The following is a 19,100-nucleotide window of genomic DNA, read 5'->3' as shown; positions in this document are numbered from 1 at the left end:
GCTCAATTTTGAGTCCCTTGTTTTTAAAACACAACAAGCCCAGTTAGACCTGCCCATATATACTCTTGAATGTGTGGACATCCACTAGAGCATGGTCAGTCTACTAAAGGACACATCCTTAAAAAAAAATATCTCTCTCTCTCTCTCTCTCTCTCTCTCTCTCTCTCTCTCGGCATCAGTTGCCAATAGGTCCTCAGCTAGGGAGGAGACTTTTCCCCACCTCTTCAAGGAATCATGTTAACTTATCATATAGTCCAAGAAGAAAAATGTATCATTAAAGACAAGTGTGTTACCTCATCCCTGCAATCCCAGCACTGGGGAGCCAGGAAAATCCCTATGCGACAGACACAGTGAGTTCCAAGCCAGCTTCAGTTATAGAGTGAAGTCTTCTCTCTCACAAAAAGAAAGGGAGAGAGAGAGAGAGAGAGAGAGAGAGAGAGAGAGAGAGATTTCAAAGCTATATTTCTTTTTGTCCAAAAAAGTTTGTCATTTATTTGTGATTTCTATTTTAAAAAATGTATCCCTGGGTTGATAATCTTTCACAACAATAACCATTTGTTAAAAGCTATATTTCAGACAAGGCGCTAATATCCAGAATTCACAAAGAATTACAGAAATTAAACACCGAGGAAATAAAAGTGTCCATCCCAAAACAGGCAATGAACTGAAGAGATAGTTTAAAAAAGGATCCAGGTGTTGGCGATGAAGGCCTTTAATCCCAGAACTAAAGAGAAAGGCAGACCTTTGAATTCAAAGTTAGCCTGATCTGTAAAGGACATTCCAGGACAGCCAGGGCTACACAAAGAAACCCTGTCTCGAAAATACAAAAATAAAATAAAGTAAATAAGTGTACATGGCCAAGAACCACTTTTTAAAACATTCAATATCCTTAGCCCTCGGGGAAATGCAAATTAAAACTACTTTCAGGCACTAACTCCCATCAGTCATAACGCTGTCAACAGCAAATTGGACCACAATGTTGGACAGGACAGGAGAGAAAGGTCCCCTCGTTCATATTGGTGGCGGTGGAAAATTAATGCATTCATTGTGGAAATAAATGTGGAGGCTCCACCAAAATATAAACTATATCCACCTGAGACCAGCTAGTGCACTCCTGGGCAGATCCCAGAGAACTTTACACCCACCACAGATATTATGTGTCCCCACACTCATCACTGCTTTAGTCACTGTCGCAAAGAAATGGAACCAACTTAGTTGTCCAACAACAGACGAATGGACAGTGAAAGTTTTATATATGCATACCACTTGTTGTAAGAGGAGCGGGCCTGCTTTTCATCCCGGCCGCATGGCTCCCAGCTGCCTGGCTAGCTTAACCCCCAAAATAATCACACAGAAGTTGTATTAATTAAACTACTGCCTGGCCCATTATATCTAGCTTCTTCTTGGCCAACTCTCACATCTTGATTTAACCCATTTCTAATAAATCTGTGTATCACCACGTGACTGTGGCTTACTGGCAAGATTCTAACCTATATCCATCTCAGGCCGGAGATTCATGCTTTCTTCCTCTCAGAATTCTGTTCTGTCATCCCCGCCTACCTGAATTCTGCCCTATCAACTAGGCTAAGGCAGTTTCTTTAATAAACAGTGAAAGCAACACAAGTACAGAAGAGCCTCCTATACCACCACTCAACTTCAAAGAAAAAGGAAGTTAAAATTTAGAGGCAAATGGGTAGACTCACAGTGTATAATATTAAGTAGAGTCACACACACAATCTCAGAAAGAAATAAACCACATGTTCTCTCTCATATGTAGAATCTAGACAAAAATATATGCATATATATAAATGAATAGGCATGTGGGTATGAAGAAAAAAAACTAAAAATAAGGGGACCAGGGAGGACTGAATGCAGATAGTAGATATGAATTATGAAAGAAAGGATATGAAGTTCATTGTTTTTCTAGTTTTGATTATGTCAGGACTATTTGGTTTTATTGGTGGATGAGTGCATAAGATACATTTGATATGAAAACTGTGAATTTAGTGTGAACTCCATAGTTTCTTCTCTGGATGACTATTCTCACTGTATAGAAGTCCTCTAAGTAATATATATAGACTTTCAGTCTGGTTAATTTTGGTGTATGGTGTTTTTATTTTCTTATAAGCTTTTCACAGTAAGGCTTTTTTTAAAAAAAAAAAAAGAAACCGTATAATTAAACTCAGCACTACCATGACATAATATTCATCCAAAAAGCTACAATCTGGTGGACACTTTCATAGGATGCTTCTGCTAAGAATGTCTTCTACTCAGACCCTTAACACCTGTGCAGAACAAGTCCACCCTAAACAAAAAAATAATACATGTACCCTAGTCATAATTTCTAAAAAGTTCCTGGGGAAAAATACTAATTTGGGACTTGCCTACAAAAGAATAATTCATATGTCCTCTGAAGCTGTCATAATATATTCACTAAAGGGTTACTCAATATCAAGTAATCAGCCCTGAAAACATATGCATGAGTTATATTACACAGACTGAGCAGGTTATATTTAGGAATAGATATGTATATACATATATGCATGCAACCACAATTAGTTAAAAAATAAAATAGTCCATGAATTTGCAAAAGAGCAAAGGGGATGTGTGTGAGGGCTTGGAGGGAGTAAAGAGGAGGGGAAACTAATGTAATTATATTATAATTTCAAAAACAAAAGTATTAATTGTTAAGGGCATCCTATATGTTTGTCTTAGTTTCATTTCCTATTGTTATAATGAAAATACCCTGACAGCAGCAACCCAGGGGAGGAAGGGCTTATTTGGCTCACAATTGCAGGGTCCAAACAAAAAAGCAAGGAGCTGCAAAGGTGACTCGGTGGAAAAGGACACTTGTTGTGCAAACCTGAAGAAGTCCTAAGTTCAAACTCCTAGCATCCACATAAAAAAGCAAGGCACAACCAATGTGGGGAGAACCACAGCATTGAAAGGCAAGGAGAGACAAGCAGCTTGAGGGAGTCTAGCCACTGAGTTAGCCAGAGAGCCTAGCTGAAATAGTGAACTTGAGTTTCAGTAAGAGACCCTGCCTCAAGAAATTTAGGCAAAGAGTGATAGAGGAAGACAACGGGCATCCTCCTGTAGCCTCTGCTAAACGTGAGTTCCTGCACACACGTGTGCACATATTTGCAGATGAATAAAGTATCCAGCAACACCAGTTAATGTTGGGATGAGAGCATTGGTATATGAAGATTTCTTGCTTTTCTTCCATAGATTTAGGAAAACAACAACAACAACAACAACAACAAATTGCTGATGCTGTTGTAATCATTTGTCCTGCACTGGTAAGAGAGAGACTTGTGTATGAAGGTTTGCAAATGTGCAGGTGAACATGTGTGTGCATCTATATGGAAGACACAGGTCAACACTGAGAGCCTTCCCCTACCATCCTCCAACTTATGTTGTGAGACAAGGCCCCTCACTAAAGCCTGGAGGTTAACAACTGGCTAGGCTGGCTGCCCAGTGGCTCCTGGGTTTGCCTGACTCTGTGCACCCTGCTGTCTTTTCCACACTGTGTTGGGAATCTGAACTCAGGTCCACTTGCCTAGGGGGTAGGCACTCTATTAACCGAGCTCTCTCTCCAGTCCTTTTGGGCACAGTTCTATACCCTTCGCTTGGCTTGACTCCTGGAGTCTTCGTAGTAACCCTATTCCTATTCCTTACCTGACAGTAAGAACGGGCTCTCAGTTATCCTCATCTTGCAGGTCAAGGATCCTCAGGCACAGCAAGCTCAAGCAGCTTACCAAAGTCATTCATGGAGTCAGGATTTTAAGTCAAGTCTGCAAGAACTGTTGCCCTTAGCCACTCTTACCATCCTCCCGGGGCATGGACTTCTGCCATTTAACTGCCTTTGTAATGTTGATGGGCAAGAGCATGGCATCTGTACCAACATATTTTTAAGGAACGGCACATAAGATGGGTTGACAGTTGCTTATTTTCCATGGGAACAATGAAGGAACCCTTAGGTTCACCACAGAACTCAGTCTTCAGAAACGTGATAGACAACAGTATCCCCAAATTGTGCATATGTAAAATTCTGCACTTTCCTGTAGTCAGTCACCTATTTCCCTGCCTGGTGTAGGCCCACAAACCTGACATAAGAAAGAATTACATAAGGAAAAAAGCTTGGGCTATGGGGTCAGAGGATGAACCTCAGATCTGAAACTTGTTACCTGAAAAAACTTGTGCAGGTGACGGAACCTTAGTGAACCCTACCTTATTTATCCTCGTGAAGGAAGAGATACCACCTGCTATGGTTTGAGACTTGAAGACACATTATGAACAGGGCTCCCACAAGCAGTCCCCAGGGAATGACTGCTCTCACCAAATCGAGAAGCAGTGTGACCTCAGGCTTCTTTGTTACCGTGTTTCTTTCATGCTGGGGGGTGCTTCACATAACTTACGCTCTCCTCTTTCCCTGACCTGTCTATGTGAGCTCTCGTGTTCCTAAGAATTCCAGATGCTGGAAACAGATTCTTGCAGTAAAGTGTTTTAGACGTTCTCAAGGCTAAATCCTCTTGTTTTAGCATGTGTGGGTTCTTGGTTCACTGCTACACACTGACTTACTGGTGCTTCTGGGTATACAGCTTAAGTCACTCTCTCTGATAAGCCTTTGGAACCCCCACAGAGCTCTCTGTTCCATTTTCAAACTGCCCACCAGCATGTGTTTGACGGTTCTGGTGCAGTCTCCATGTTGGACTAAAAACATTTAACTGAGTCTTTCTCTCCGAACTGAATATAATGACCTAGAAGAAAAATAATTTGGCTTAATTCATTGTATGTCCTTATTAGCTATCCCCATGCCACATAGAGGTACCATATGTGATTGCTGGGCACATGCCAAACTCATGGCTTCTAGCCAAACAAATGTGACGCATTAACTCAGACTAAGACAACAGAATTCTCTCAATGAAAAGCAACTGCTGAGGAATGCTTGAAACCAACACAGTCGGCAATGGAGAAGCAATTGATGGGAGCTATTTAGTAAAATTAGGCTAAGGAGGAAAAAAAGAGGCATCTTTTTTAGTGGAAACAAAGTTTTTATTATTCTGATCATGCTTTCCCCTCTCTCAACTCTTCCCCACTCCCCTGCTCCCTGCCCCTCCCTCCCTCCCTCTATATATACATTAACTTATTATATATATATATATATATATATACATATATGTCAAAAGAATCAGGCAAGCAAACTAGAATTTAGAATAAGAAAAATACAACACACACAAAAATGAAAAACATAAAAATAACAAAATCGGTGTCTGCCTTAGGGTATCTGATTGCTAGGAAGAGATACCATGACCACAGCAACACTAATAAAGGAAAGCATTTAATTGGGGCTGGCTTACAGTTCAGAGGTTTAGTCCGTTACCATCATGGCAGGAAGCATGGCAGTTTACAGACAGATATGGTGCTCGAGAAGGACCCGAGAGTTCTATGTATTGATCCATAGGCAGCAGCAGAAGAGACTTCCATACTCTGTCTAGCTTGAGCATAAGAGACATCAAAGCCTGCTTCCTCTGTAACACACTTTATCCAAAGTCACACCTTCAAACAGCGCCACTTCCTGTGGGCCAAGTATTCAAACACATGAGTGGGAGGGGCATACCTATTCAAACCACTACAATCAGAACCAAAATATACAAACAAAAGATCAGTAAGACAAAAGAAGAAGAAGAAGAAGAAGAAGAAGAAGAAGAAGAAGAAGAAGAAGAAGAAGAAGAAATTAAAGCAAGTCAAAACAAAGCAATGGGACATACCATTAAGTTCATTTTGTAGTACCATCTACTGCTGGGCATGGGACATGGGACCTGCCCTTAATATGTCCAGTAATAATCCCATTGGAAAAAACAATTTTTTCTCTTGCAAGTGAATGTCAGTTGGTAGCTCGTGTCCACCTTCCCCTCTCAGTACTGGAACCTCATCTGGCTCGAACCCATGCAGGCCTTATGAGTTGCTACAGTCTCTGTGAGTTCATATTACATCAGTTTAGCTGTATCTGAAGACATTGTTTCCCTGAACAAATCTTCCATCCCCTCTGACTCTTACCATCTTTCTGCCTCCTCCTCTGCATAGCCTCTTGAGTCCTGAGGGAAGAGGTTTGATGAAGACAAAATCTCTCAACTCTCTGCACATTGTCCTTTTCTGGGTCTCTGTGTTAGTTCCCATCTACTGCAGGAGAATGATTCCCTGATGATGGATGAGCAAGGCATTGATCTATGGGTATAGCAGAAAATTGTTGGGGTGTTTCTTTATTGCTATGTTCTTTTAGCAGAACAATAGTATCTGGGTTTTCCATAGTTAAAAAAGTGTATTAGTTATTTTTATATTTCATTATCCATTCATTAGTTGATGCAAAATCATCTATTGCTGGTGGGAATCAAACTTGTACAGCCACTATGGACATTAGTGTCCTGGTTCCGCTAGGGGCTGGGAAAAGATTTTACCTCCAGATTCAGCTGTACAGCTCCCTGGGCATATACTCAAAGAATTCTACATCCAACTCTATTGATCCTTGCTGCTCCATGGTCATTGCTGCTTTATTAGCAATATTAGCCAGACATTAGAAAAGTCTAGATGTCACCCATCTATCACCTCTGCCAAAATGCATGTCCTCTCAGTGATTATCCACCTTATCTACAAACCCACATTTTACTAACTTCTATACTTACAACAAAATCATAGGAACTTACTTTTAGTTTGTACTGGAAACAGCTATGAACTAGAAAACATGAAGATGGTGCCCAAGATCAAACTGTCAGAAATGGCAGAGATTCAAACACACATTGGCCTTACTTCCAACCCAACCAAAGACCCCTAGGGACTAGAGCTCCTAATGTCTCCATGGTGCTCTTTTTGCACCCAGTACTACACCTTCCGAAGTGCCAAAGGCTTATCAAATGGATTGGATAGGGGCACATCAATACCTCCTTCATGGCTACCATGATAATCATTTCATTTGTTTCTTACTTTTTCTCATCCCTCCTTAATTTGTTGACCTCTCTGTCCTCTCTATATCTCTCAATCCAAAAAATAAAATTGACTTAAGTTTTAAAGTAGTTGGCTGTGAAGATGTGTCTCTTAATAATTTTAGAAGCTACACCCATAAAGTCTCCCCAACATGACTGTCCACACATGAACTAAACAACAACAATAAGCATGCCCAATGGGAACAGAAGAAAACTTCTACACAAATAATTACAGGCAACTAAAGAATACTGAGAGCCAGAGAAATAGTCTTCCTCAAGGAAGGGCACACCACTTGATTATCCAAACAGAGTTAGCTAAATTGTCAGACTTGAAAATATACATATAAGTGACATTATAGAGACTAAGCAGGATACACTTAAGAGTACACATGCATATCATACACACATGTAATATCAATTAATGAAAAAAGAGGCCATGAATTTGAAAGGGAACAAGGAAGGATATAGGGTTTAGACGAAAGCGAAGGGGAAAATCATGTAATTAAATTATAATATCAGAAGATAAAAGAAATAATTAAAAGGTAAATAAATGGAGTTGTAAAAACATTCAAAGAAAAAAATGGATGACATGAAATAAGTAAAGAAGACCAAGGCTATAAGTTACTGTGGTCTGAAAAGAAGGGCAAAGAGCTGGGAAGGAAAGAAAGGGAAAATAGAGCAAACAGAAATGGGGGGAGTTAATATCAAAAAATATAACCAAAGGATATGTTAGAGATAAAAGAAACTGAATTTACATTGGAAAGATGCACTGGGTATCTTGGAAGTCTCAGAACAACGGTGTAAAGGGGAAGTGAAAACCTTCAGGTCTTCGCACAAAAAGAAAGGCTAATTAATGACTATAAAAGCAGTAGCATTTTCAAAGGGCACAAAGCAACTGAAAAATGATGCTTTTAGAATCTTGGGGACATTGCGAGCTGAAGAGTTTACATCAACCAAAGTGTAGCTCAAATATCAATAGTGTCAGGACACCTTAGAAATGGAAGAATTCCCGAAAGACTGAGCACACATTTCTCTCCTGGGGGATAGCTGAAAGGATGACTGCATTAAACCCAACGTGCCTGGGGTGCCTGTGACAGAAGGACAGATGTCCACAGCTGGCATATTTATCTCTGCAGAGCTAAATCTGTAAGGATGAGCCTCTGGATACAGTGTGGTAAAGTGTGGGGGCGGGACTTGTTCTCCTCAAACAGGACAGAGCTAAGAACTCTTAGCTTCCTGACTATGTGAGTCAGAAAATAACACTTAAAGATGATAGCTCACACAATAGCAAAAAGAAAGTCCGAGATAAACCGATGGCACTGGAGCACTAAATCCTGACTACCTGGGGAAGTTTCACCTGGTAGGAAGATGTAACAAAGACAGTAACAACAGACTGAACATACTATAAATGGTAATCACGTCATGACAAAAAAAAAGCCTAAGATGTCAGTTGCAATATCAAATGTAAAATTAATTCACTTAATAGGAAAAAATGTTTTGAAATCAGCTTATAAGTTAAAATCCAACTCAACGGTAAAACTGAACTGTATTTCAAATTAGAACAAAACTAACTCCAAGAAACTTCAGAATAATGTATATTTAAAAGTTGGGATGAGGATACTGATGCAAATAGATCTAAGTCTGACAGGTATGTGTTGACATGGTTGTAATAGTCTGAAACTATTTGACATGTTTGTAATATTGAATGAAGGGACAACCTACATCAGTGACCTTGATATTACAGGGACAGCACACTTGCTGAGGAAGAAAAACTGGGTGCAGCCACACTATCCAATGTCATCTAACAATAAAAAAGTAGACGCATTTGACACAAATCACATGACAACATGGATGCATATTGAAAACGCCACTGAGAAATTGCATGTAAGGAGTACATACTGTCAGATTCTGTCTGTTTTAAATTCTAGATCCAACAAAATCAGTAAAGCGAAAGGAGAGTGAGAGATGGGGATGTAGATGGATTCGAGTAAATACACTAGGAGATGAAATATTGTATATACATCATATAGGTTGTGATGTTCAACTCATTTGTTAAATATAACGCTGCATTTCAACTCTATGCAAATTATACCTCAGTGAAAAACTAAAGAAGAAAGAAGGGCCAGGCATAATTTACGTGTAACAATAGTAGTTGGTTTTGCTGCTTCATTACCAAGGATCCTTTGCACATCACCAGCACTGGTCTGCAGAGGACATAGAACACTTAGAGCCTTTCCCTCCCCACTGGTAAGAAATTATCTGTAAAATTCTTTTGACTTTAACCTGATGACCTCCACAGCTGTAGCCACGCTCCCGCTTGCCATCCTCAGAGGACCTGGTGAAATAAAGGAATGGTATCATGTGATAGGGTGGCATTGAGAGGCATGAATCTACAACAACATGGTTTTTCTTCTACGAGGCTCTGTACTACAACTTACACAGCTGTGCTGAGTTCTGCACCCAGATGTTCCACAAGGTGAAGCTCTGGTTTTGCTTGCATCTTGTTAGATTTCCAAAGAGGGAATGGGATGGGGAGAAAGGAACTTTCATCTGAGGAAAATTTCTATCAGAAGACATGCATTTTAAAAAAAATCTACGCCAGGTGTTGGTGGTGCACGCCTTTGATCACAGCACTCAGGAGGCAGAGGCAGGCAGATCTCCGTTCAGGGTCAGACTGGTCTACAAGAGCTAGTTCCAGGACAGGCTCTAAAACTACAGACAAACACTGTCTCAGAAAAAAAATCCACAGAGTCAAATGTCAATGCCTTCTATTTACTATCAACTAAAACTTGATTTTGACAGGTTGTAGGGGGGCTCAGTCGTTAAGAGTCCTTATTGTTTTGCATGGGACCCAGGTTCATTACCAGCACCTGCATGGCAGCCCACCTGCAACTCCAGTTCCAGGGAATCCAACATCCTCTTCTAACCACCTCAAACCCAGGCATTCTCAGAGCGATTGTACATACAAGCAGGCATGACACTCACACATGTAAAATAAAACTTATCAAATGTCTCTTTAAAAAGTTAATTTTGACAGGGGCTAAAGAAATGGCTTGGTAGTTAAGAGCACTGGCTACTGCTCCAGGGAACCCAGGTTCAATTCTCAGCACCTACATGATGGCTCACAACAGTCTGTAACTCCGGTTCTAAAGGGCCCAACGCCCTCTTTTGGTCTCCACAGGAACTGCATACACATAGTGCACAGACACACGTGCAGGCAAAATAGCCATAACATACACATGACATAAAAATAGACCTTACATTTTCTTTTAAATTTAACTCTGAAAAGAATGGAAAGAATCTGAAAAATGAACTACCACACCACATTGTCCAATCTGTTTTGTCTTAAAAATCATATTTTAAATGTACATGTATATATATTATATTTCTAAAACAATCAAGATTCTAATACTATGTATTACGTAATACCTATGTAAGTACTTGTTTCTAAAATATTTTGTTTCTCAATTTTTTGTGGGCACCTGTGCTTGCATGTATACACACACACACACACACACACTTTTGAATAAAATTTGAAAAATAAGTCCTGTTTTAAGACATGGTCTCAACAATGAGGACCCTAAAAGAGACATACAGAAATCTAATCTACATGGGAAGTAGAAAAAGATAAGATCTCCTGATAAGTTGGGAGCATGGGGACCATGGGAGAGGGTTAAAGGGGCGAGAAGAGGCAGGGAAGGGAGGAGAGAAAAATATAGAACTCAATAAAATCAATTTTTAAAGAAAGAAAGACATGGTCTCACGATAAATTTCTAGTTTTAAAAAAGTAAATCTTTTTAAAAGGATTCTTCATGGCATGATCAACTCTTTTTCATACCTTTAAAAATAATAGATAAAGTTTTCCATAGGCAAAAAACCCAAATAATTTAAAACCTATTCCAACTTTTATCCATATTTGAGCCTAATAACAGCACAATTTCAACATGTTTACTACAATCCCAAGTGATTTTTTTCATATCAGAAGAGTAGGTCCAACATTGCACAGCGCATCTGTAAAGAAGTGAGCTAAAGCAAAATGAATAAATAAAAAACACAACCCCAAAACAGTAAGCATTGAAATTGAGGGGCACTATGATTTATGCTCTCCAGTAAATCTATAATCAGAGGATTTTTTTTCCTCCTCCAAGATACTGTGCATTCTTCCAAGTCTCTACAAAGTAAATATTCTTCACTTATAGAAGATTCCATCCCTGTCAGTTTCCTTCACAGTGGTTTAAGTTTATAATTTTACTGCGGTATATCCTTTAGATAATAACGCCTTTCCCTGCAATTTTCTACATATAGATAAAGGATGCTGCATCTAAGAAAGTCTACAGGAACAGCAGGAAGGAATTAAATTGGAGGAAGAAGGGATCTAAACAGCACCACTGGCATTTATCCACTAGATGTCAGTCCTGCCGTTAGCATCAATTTACATTCTTAATACCTCCGACCCAACCAGAAAACACAGCAACAAATGCCACCCCAGAGTTTGAGCCTGGTGTGCCACAAAGAGGACTAGAGCTTCACGCCACATTATCTGGTCTGGTGACTGGGAACTCTGCCTTGCTCTAATAAGGGCTAAAGCCATCGAGAAATGCAGGCTTTCCCCAGTGTCATGCTTGGGGAAGGCCAGCTGGGCTAGGGCGACTCGAGGTGACTCCTGTCAGTTCCTAAGAAGGAGTATGCTACTGTTTCAGAGAAGCACTAAATTTGGGGAAGCAGAAGTGGAGAGCAGAATATTTCTCACATATGTGGAATATTTCGAAGAACATGCACTAAAAACAAATGTTTATTATATGAAGAATTAATTAGATTGGGGAAATGAATATAAGAAGACAAAGCATATAGATTGTTGTCACCAAAATCCTGAATGAACTCTGTTCTTCAAATGCCTGGTGTACTTTTCTCAGTAAAACAGTGTGTACAGTTAACGTTAATCCTTAACATTCTTAAGGATTCCATTGTTGGGTAAGGTGTGTGATGCTTAAGAGATAAATGACTGTTCATTGTTTGTCAGGTAGATTCGCTCCGTCTGTTCACGCAGATATCGGTGGATTAGTTCTGTCTGTTCACCCAAGTCCTTAGGTAGATTAACAGTCCAGTTCGGTGTGTTCATTACCACTAGGGACTGTGTATGAACTCCTTGCCATATGACCAATCTCGCCATAATTCCATACAATTTCCAAATTAATATGGGAGGCAAAATAAGAATAAGACCCATGAAGACTTTTGGAAAAGTCTTGGTTTCATGAAGAGTAAAACAAAGAAACCACATTAAATGTTCTCAAGTTTTTCTTCCACCTCCTTTAGTTTGCAATTTCATAATGTAACATAATATTCCCGAAGATAATGCAAACCTGTTCTGCTGGCTAACTGAGGCACGCTAGTTGTTGAAGAAGGTGAATGTGTATTCTGTATTGCTCATTGGTAACCCTGTCCCCTGCTTCCCCATGGGAATGGGTAGCCATGTCCTCTGATGCCTCCTGAGTGGCAAAGAGTTCTCTTTGTGTTGTCTCAGCCCCCACCCCCAACTCAGCATTCTTCATCCCCAGACTCCCACACTGGACAAGATCCTCTTTAAAAGAATAGGAGTCAGGAGAATTACTGAGCCCCCCTGCCTCATTTCTGCTGTAGATGAACTCACAGGCAAGAGAAGGCTCATATTTATGGTGTGTTCCCATTGTGGTGGGAGCCATGTGTCCCCTGGGATGGATCTGCTGCACTGATGAAATCCCCAACACTGTATGCCACTGCTGAGTCAGAGACACAAGCCATCTGCCTATCCCACGTGCAGGGAGGACCAAGACGTGAACCTGAAATTCTAAGATGCACGGTTGTAGCACTGGCCTCCACCTGATGAGGACAGCTTCCAGCCACATCGCTAGCCAAGTAAATTACGCTGCTCAGCACATGAGCGTCAGCTCGCTCAGTGCCAACCCTTGCACTGGGCATTAGACATAAACCCCGGAGCGGGGCAGGCGGAAGAAGCATGGTCTCAAAGAACTGAGAAACCTGCTAGAAAATAGGGCTGGAGTAAAGCCTGTAAGAGTCTAATGGGAAATAAAATGGCTTGGAAGACTGGGTAGTCATGCAGCCAAGTCAGCAGACAGGATGGCAACAGCAGAAATGGAAGAGAACGCTGCCCAGAGCAAGAGTGAAGATCCAAGCAGTGGATTCTGAAAGGGGGAAGAGTTCCACGGGAACAACAGTGATGGAGTTCCAGAGTCCCGGATGCATGGCTAGGGAAGGCTGGAGAATCCTCTTCCTCAGACACTGCTTCCCAGTTCAGGGGCCCTGACAGAGCCTGAGACATGGGTTGCTCAGGTGGTATCCTTGATAATACTGTTTCCCTTACTAGCTTGGGATTTGGGTTCTCAAAAATCTTATCAAGGTGTGTTGCCAATTGAAAAATAAATAAATAAATACAAAGCAGAGTATTGGAAGGAAAGCAAGGCCCTCCTACCTTGGGCTCCTTCGTGCTGGGCTCCCCAGGAAAAACCTTTAACAGAAAAACCAGGAAGATGCCAAAGCTGCTGCTCGCGCTTCATGCAGCTTCTAAAGGACAGCACAGTAATGGACTGTCAGAGGGAGAAGTTTATTAAGCCCAGCAATTAGCTCTTTACTTTCAAGGCCTGTGCTGAGACTAAATGGCACAAAGCACACGAGGTAATTGAAGCTTTTGGAAAAGAAGAACAAAGTCTCAAGGAATATCGGAATGAGGTACAGACTTAACAAGCAGCGTTTGCCTAGCACGTGAGGCCTTTTAAGTGGCTTTCACTTGTATTTTAGCACCTCGTAATAGACAGGGCAGACACAGGACTCTCTGTGGTAGTGTCCACACAGAAGTCACAGTGAAGCCCTGAGACCTGTGGCGATCTGCAGGCTTCTGGTAGGTCAAGCCGGCCAGATGATACCACACCCCCTGAGGACACGAAAGAGGCCAAAATGAATGAGAAGGGCAAATGTTGCACCATTGTGACCCCGGGGGGGGGGGGGGCAAGTGGTATAGGTAGGACACAAAGGAACCAAGGAAAGCAGCAACATTCCTCGGTTCCCAGCTAAATTGCTTTCTGGACCTAGATTGCACTCTGTACCATAGAGCAAGGCTGCAGGGTGCTCCTCCAGGACACCGTAGCTTCTCTCAATACACTGTTAAAACAGAGGAGAGAGTGGAAAAGCCTAAAATAGCCAAGAAAAACTCCAGCATTGAGCAGTCATTCCATTCAGTTCTCACAGCCACCCTTCCAGCCGTTTGAAGGATTTCTGTTGCACAGATAAAGAGGCATGACCCTGGACAGGTACTACATAGGGTCCTCTGCCCACAGGAAGTGAGCAGATCTGGATCGGGAAAACAAGTCTGTTTCACTCAAACATACATGGTTATTCTGAAACTACTCATATTTCTTCCCAGTATAACATTTATATTCTGCAGGACCTTGTCTACTGTTTTTGAGACTTACTATGCATTTTCTGAATCAGAACCACATTGTCTGGATCTGGAGATATATGAGGTTGCTTCCTTCCTGGTTATCTGAAAGGACAGTGGGAAAAATATTACAATATGTAATTCAAACAGCAGAGGTATACAAGGGCACAGGCATTACATGAACAGAATTTAAATAGAAAAAGATTTGAGTAAGTCCGTCAAACACTGAGAACTGGATAACTAAACTTTTAACTACCTGCAGATAAACTCACACTTTTAAAAACATTTATTAAATATCTGGATAGTAAGTTGACCACATTCCTCAATTGATTTGATTAACATTCTAAGGAAATATTGAGTCATATTGACTATTTTAGAACATTTTGTATGAGGGATAAAATACGCATAAGGAAAAATACCACAACAGTAGGGTCTGCCATAGAAAAGGTATACGATATTAATTTTTCTTGAAACAAATCATATTTCCAGTCGAAATGAAAAACTGCTAATTCTTTTTAACGGTGTCGATTTATCTTGGAAAATCAAGTGAATATTTTACTGCTTATCCCATTTTGCCTTCCCCTGTGTTCAAGTGAACTCCCGGGAGACCAGCCGTGTCTTGGCGTGGAACATAATTAGTGTTCACAGATAAAGGAGATTATGACCCGAGCCCTTTCACGCTCCAAACCCTTCATCCCAAAGCAACCTAAAGATTGTTCCCCATCCAGAAAACTGTCCATCCCTAGCCCCTCCCATTTCCTCAGTACTCCGACCACCCCAAGCTGGTCAGCCAGCCTCACAGCCCATTCGACTCCAGGGCGAAAATCAAATGCATCCACACTGGAGCTGTAATTCAATTCATCTCCTTGGATTTCCTCTGCTCCGTGCCAGGGTCATTTGTAAGGCCATCACTCACTCCAAACTGTTGCACCTGTGCTCCTATTCAAACACCCCTTCCTCCCACCAGCCCTCCCTCTCCTCCACCCTCCCAGGCACCCCCTGCCCTAATCACCTTTCTCCCACGCACAAAAGCTTCCTCTGCCAGGGAGGAATGCTAGAATTCCCCCAAGCATTGGCAAGGAAATATTTAAATGTAATCAGATGGTCTTCCTTTGTTTTATTTTTTCCTAGGGAAATTAATCTCTCTAAGGTATTCAATGGATTCTTTTGCTCTTCTGAGAGGCAACACCAGCCTGCGAGGTGTAAGCGCTCAGGGCTTGCGAAAGCTAAATATTTTCTTCTCCTCTGCAGCCGACACAGATGATACACGTGCCCCATTTTCTCGGCCCTCTCTAATTGAATACTTTGCTTCGTTTAAATTGTTTTAAACTTGGCTGTAAGAAAAGTAGGGCTGGTATGTGAGGCAGAAGGGCTGGCAGCTGAAGCTAGGTTAACCAGCTTGGGAACTCAGTTCCCCTGACCACAGCCAGCCTGCCGCTCGCTCTTGGACTGTCTCCTATGGCTCCTACCAGAAAACTGAGACACTGTCATTGATTTTCCTAAGTTTGTAAGGGCTTTCAAAGTCAAGCTGGTCTTAAACTCTGCACAGCATGAGGTTAGACCCATTACTTGGCTTCTCTGAATTTCACCTGCATTATTTATAACATATTAAGGTAATGCCAGCCACATGGGGCACAACACCTGGCACCCACTTATTTTGGTGGGTTTTTTTTCATTTTTTAAACTATCTTTTAACAGTTGCTGATATACCTCCTAGAGCACAGTTGGCGAGCGGTATATCAACCACGCCCAACCCCATGGCCTCAGCCACCTCTTACCTAAAACACCATCTCTCCTGCTTCAAATCATTCTAGGTCTCTGGTACCAAGGACCCCAGAGCCCAGAGGAGATGTTCATGCTTAAACCACTCCCCCTCCTGCCTCACTCTTTCCAGAGAAACCCCATCAAAGACGCTACCCTTGGCTTTTCTGGCAGACACTGCCCACTGACCTGCCCCTGTGCTAACCCCCTATACTTCCCACTCCTAGGGTACTGCAGTATTAGCAAGCTTTCCCGTCACTGCTATTGACCTCTGTGTGTGCTCACTCAGTAACAACTCGTTAGATTAAAAGAGGACAATATTTAATTAATGAGAATGTCTCTCCTTCCCACATTGTCATTTAAGTTAGTGAGTGTCCACAAATCATAATTAGATACAGTGGGCAAAGACACAGGCGGGTCCGTGTCTATCAGAACAAAGAGGATGGAGAGCTGGGGGCGGATGAGGCTGGTGCATGCGGGCTTCAGCCAGCACCTCCTCTGCTGCCGGGGCCTGGGCCCTAAGAGTGCGCTCTTGCAGTAGGTGCTCAGCTGCTGCTGACGCTGGCTCCCTGGACAGTATTTTGAGAACTGTAGTTTGGGAGCATGGGGAAATGAAACAGTTGGGGAAAATGACCGGCCCGTTTAGGCTAAGTAAATCTCTTAAGTTGAATAAAAACCAAAGTTTGGAAGTTTGGGGAAGTATCAACAAAGTCAGACTCTACCTCACAGAAACGCGTTGCCTGGCTGGCGTCAACCTTGCGGTGTGGAGTGAAAACACCCTCTTGGCCTCTGAAGAAAGATGGCCCAGGATCCTCTAGAATGTCGGTGTTTGGTTTTCGCTTGTTTGTGTTAGATGAGGGTTACCTGTCCCTCTTCTCCATATTTTCGGCTGACATGGCATGGCCAGCGTTAGCTCTGACTCTGTACCCACGGCCGCAGACTGTTCCCTGCTTTGGGAATAAACAGGCAATGCTGACTCAAGCTGGCGTCTGACAATCAGGTTTTGCATTCCGGACGGCAGAAGCGGGAACTCCCCAGGCCATGGGTCTGGCCAGGCATTGGCAGGCCAGGCAGCAAGGTACCTCATTGGAAAGAGGTGGTGAGCAAAGGTTCTGGCCCATTTCCTCCACCTCTTCAGAGATGCAGTCTGGATTTGTTCGGTCTAACCTAACTTTCTAGTCTGCCGCTTTGATTCCCTTTTCTGTAAAATGAGAGCAACTATAGCATGCATCTTTAGTTCTCTCTGGCTAGTTTGTCTGAGATTTACCAGGGTTTCCCCACGTAAATGTAGAGTGAATTTCGTCTTCTTCTTTTAATAACCGCATCCATAGTGCCCCTCACGGGCTGAAGACATGGCTCTGCCGTTACAAATATGAACGCCGCTTCCAGAGTATGGGAATTCAGTTCCTATGTCAGGTGGCGAACAACTATCTGTGATTCCACCCTCTTCTGGGCCCTCCGAGCACTGTACACAGGTGCACATTGACGCACACACATGTGCACACATACACACGTGCACACACACACACCACGAATTAAAAGTAAAAGTTTAACAAAAATAGTGCTGCTCTTATCACATGTCAACTCAGCATAGTTCAGAAAAAAAAAAAAAAAAAAAAAAAAACAGATTTTTTTCCCCCACAGCAGTCTGTGTGCAGCCTGGCTTCGGCCTGTGTTACCTGGCAGGCCTGTTGTTTCCTGCATGTTTCTGAGAGTGAAGAGCAGGACCAGGGCATCTTTGTGAGAAGACCAAGACTCGGGGAGCAAGGCAGCCCCTGCCTGGAGTTACCCAAGCTAGCAACCACAAGATCACAGCTGATGGTGAATTTCAGATAAACTGTGAATGAGTGCTTCATGTCCATTGACCCCAAAGCTTGGGATACAAGGACAAATGAAAATATAAAATCCAATCCAATCCCCCATTGAGCTGAGACTCCAGTATCAAAGAATTTCTGTCTCCCTACTCTACAGGATCCTGAAAGATCATCCACAGGCTCCTTGCAGGCTATCAGGGGTGGGGGAGGGGTGAGACGGTGCTGAAGCTTAGAAACTGAATCCTGCCTGAGACAGAGACAGACAAGCATGGAAAGCCCCTTCCCTCTGCGGCAAGCAGAGGCTGCTGTTCCACACTGCGGTCAGGAAGCTTGTTAACTACGGCCCAACACCACTTTATAAATCATTAGCCACTTCCTGCGCATTAACGTTACCAAACAGCAAGGGACAACTTGCGAGCTATTATCCTGCGGTCCAGAAACATTAGCTCGCGGTGCATTTGTACACTTCAATAAAGGGCGGCTCCTTCTGAGGACAGATTCTGAACCTCTTCACGAGCGCCGCCTTTTAAAATGATCTCTTCCCGCTAGTCCTGATTTTGCTTTCTTTTTCACTGTGTACCGCCACGCAATCCATGTCCAGTTTTTCTCCACTATCCCTCAGTCGATCAAAGGCATTAAAAAAATTGCCAAGTGCTGAGGATAAAAAGGAGACACCTATTTATGAACCTTTTTCAAATATTTGGGGAACAGGGCTGCCAAGATGGCACAGAGGGTTAGAGCACTTGCTGCCCTTACGGAGGACCTGAGTTCAGTTCCCAGCACCTACTTGCCAGTTCATAACCATCTGTAACTTCAGTACAGGGGTCTCTGACACCCTCTTCTGGCCTCTCTAGGCACTTCATGTATGTGGGACAATTTAAACACACGCAAGCAAAACAGACATATTTACAATAAAATATTTGAGAATCTTAGCGTTTTATTCAGGTTACTATTTCTATGAGGAAACACCATGACCAAAAACAAGTTGGAGAAGAGAGGGTTTATTCAGCTCACACTTCCATATCACTGTTCCTTATTGAAGGAAGTCAGGACAAAGCACTCAAACAAACAGGACAGAAGCCTGGAAACAGGAGCTGATGCAGCGGCCATGGAGGG

This window comes from Microtus oregoni, unplaced genomic scaffold, assembly GCF_018167655.1.
Source record: "Microtus oregoni isolate MIOR12 unplaced genomic scaffold, Mior012 000003F_ref0000135, whole genome shotgun sequence".
In the NCBI taxonomy this organism is placed as follows: Eukaryota; Metazoa; Chordata; class Mammalia; order Rodentia; family Cricetidae; genus Microtus; species Microtus oregoni.
The sequence above is the reverse complement of the archived record's forward strand: the minus strand, read 5'-3'. Positions refer to the sequence as shown.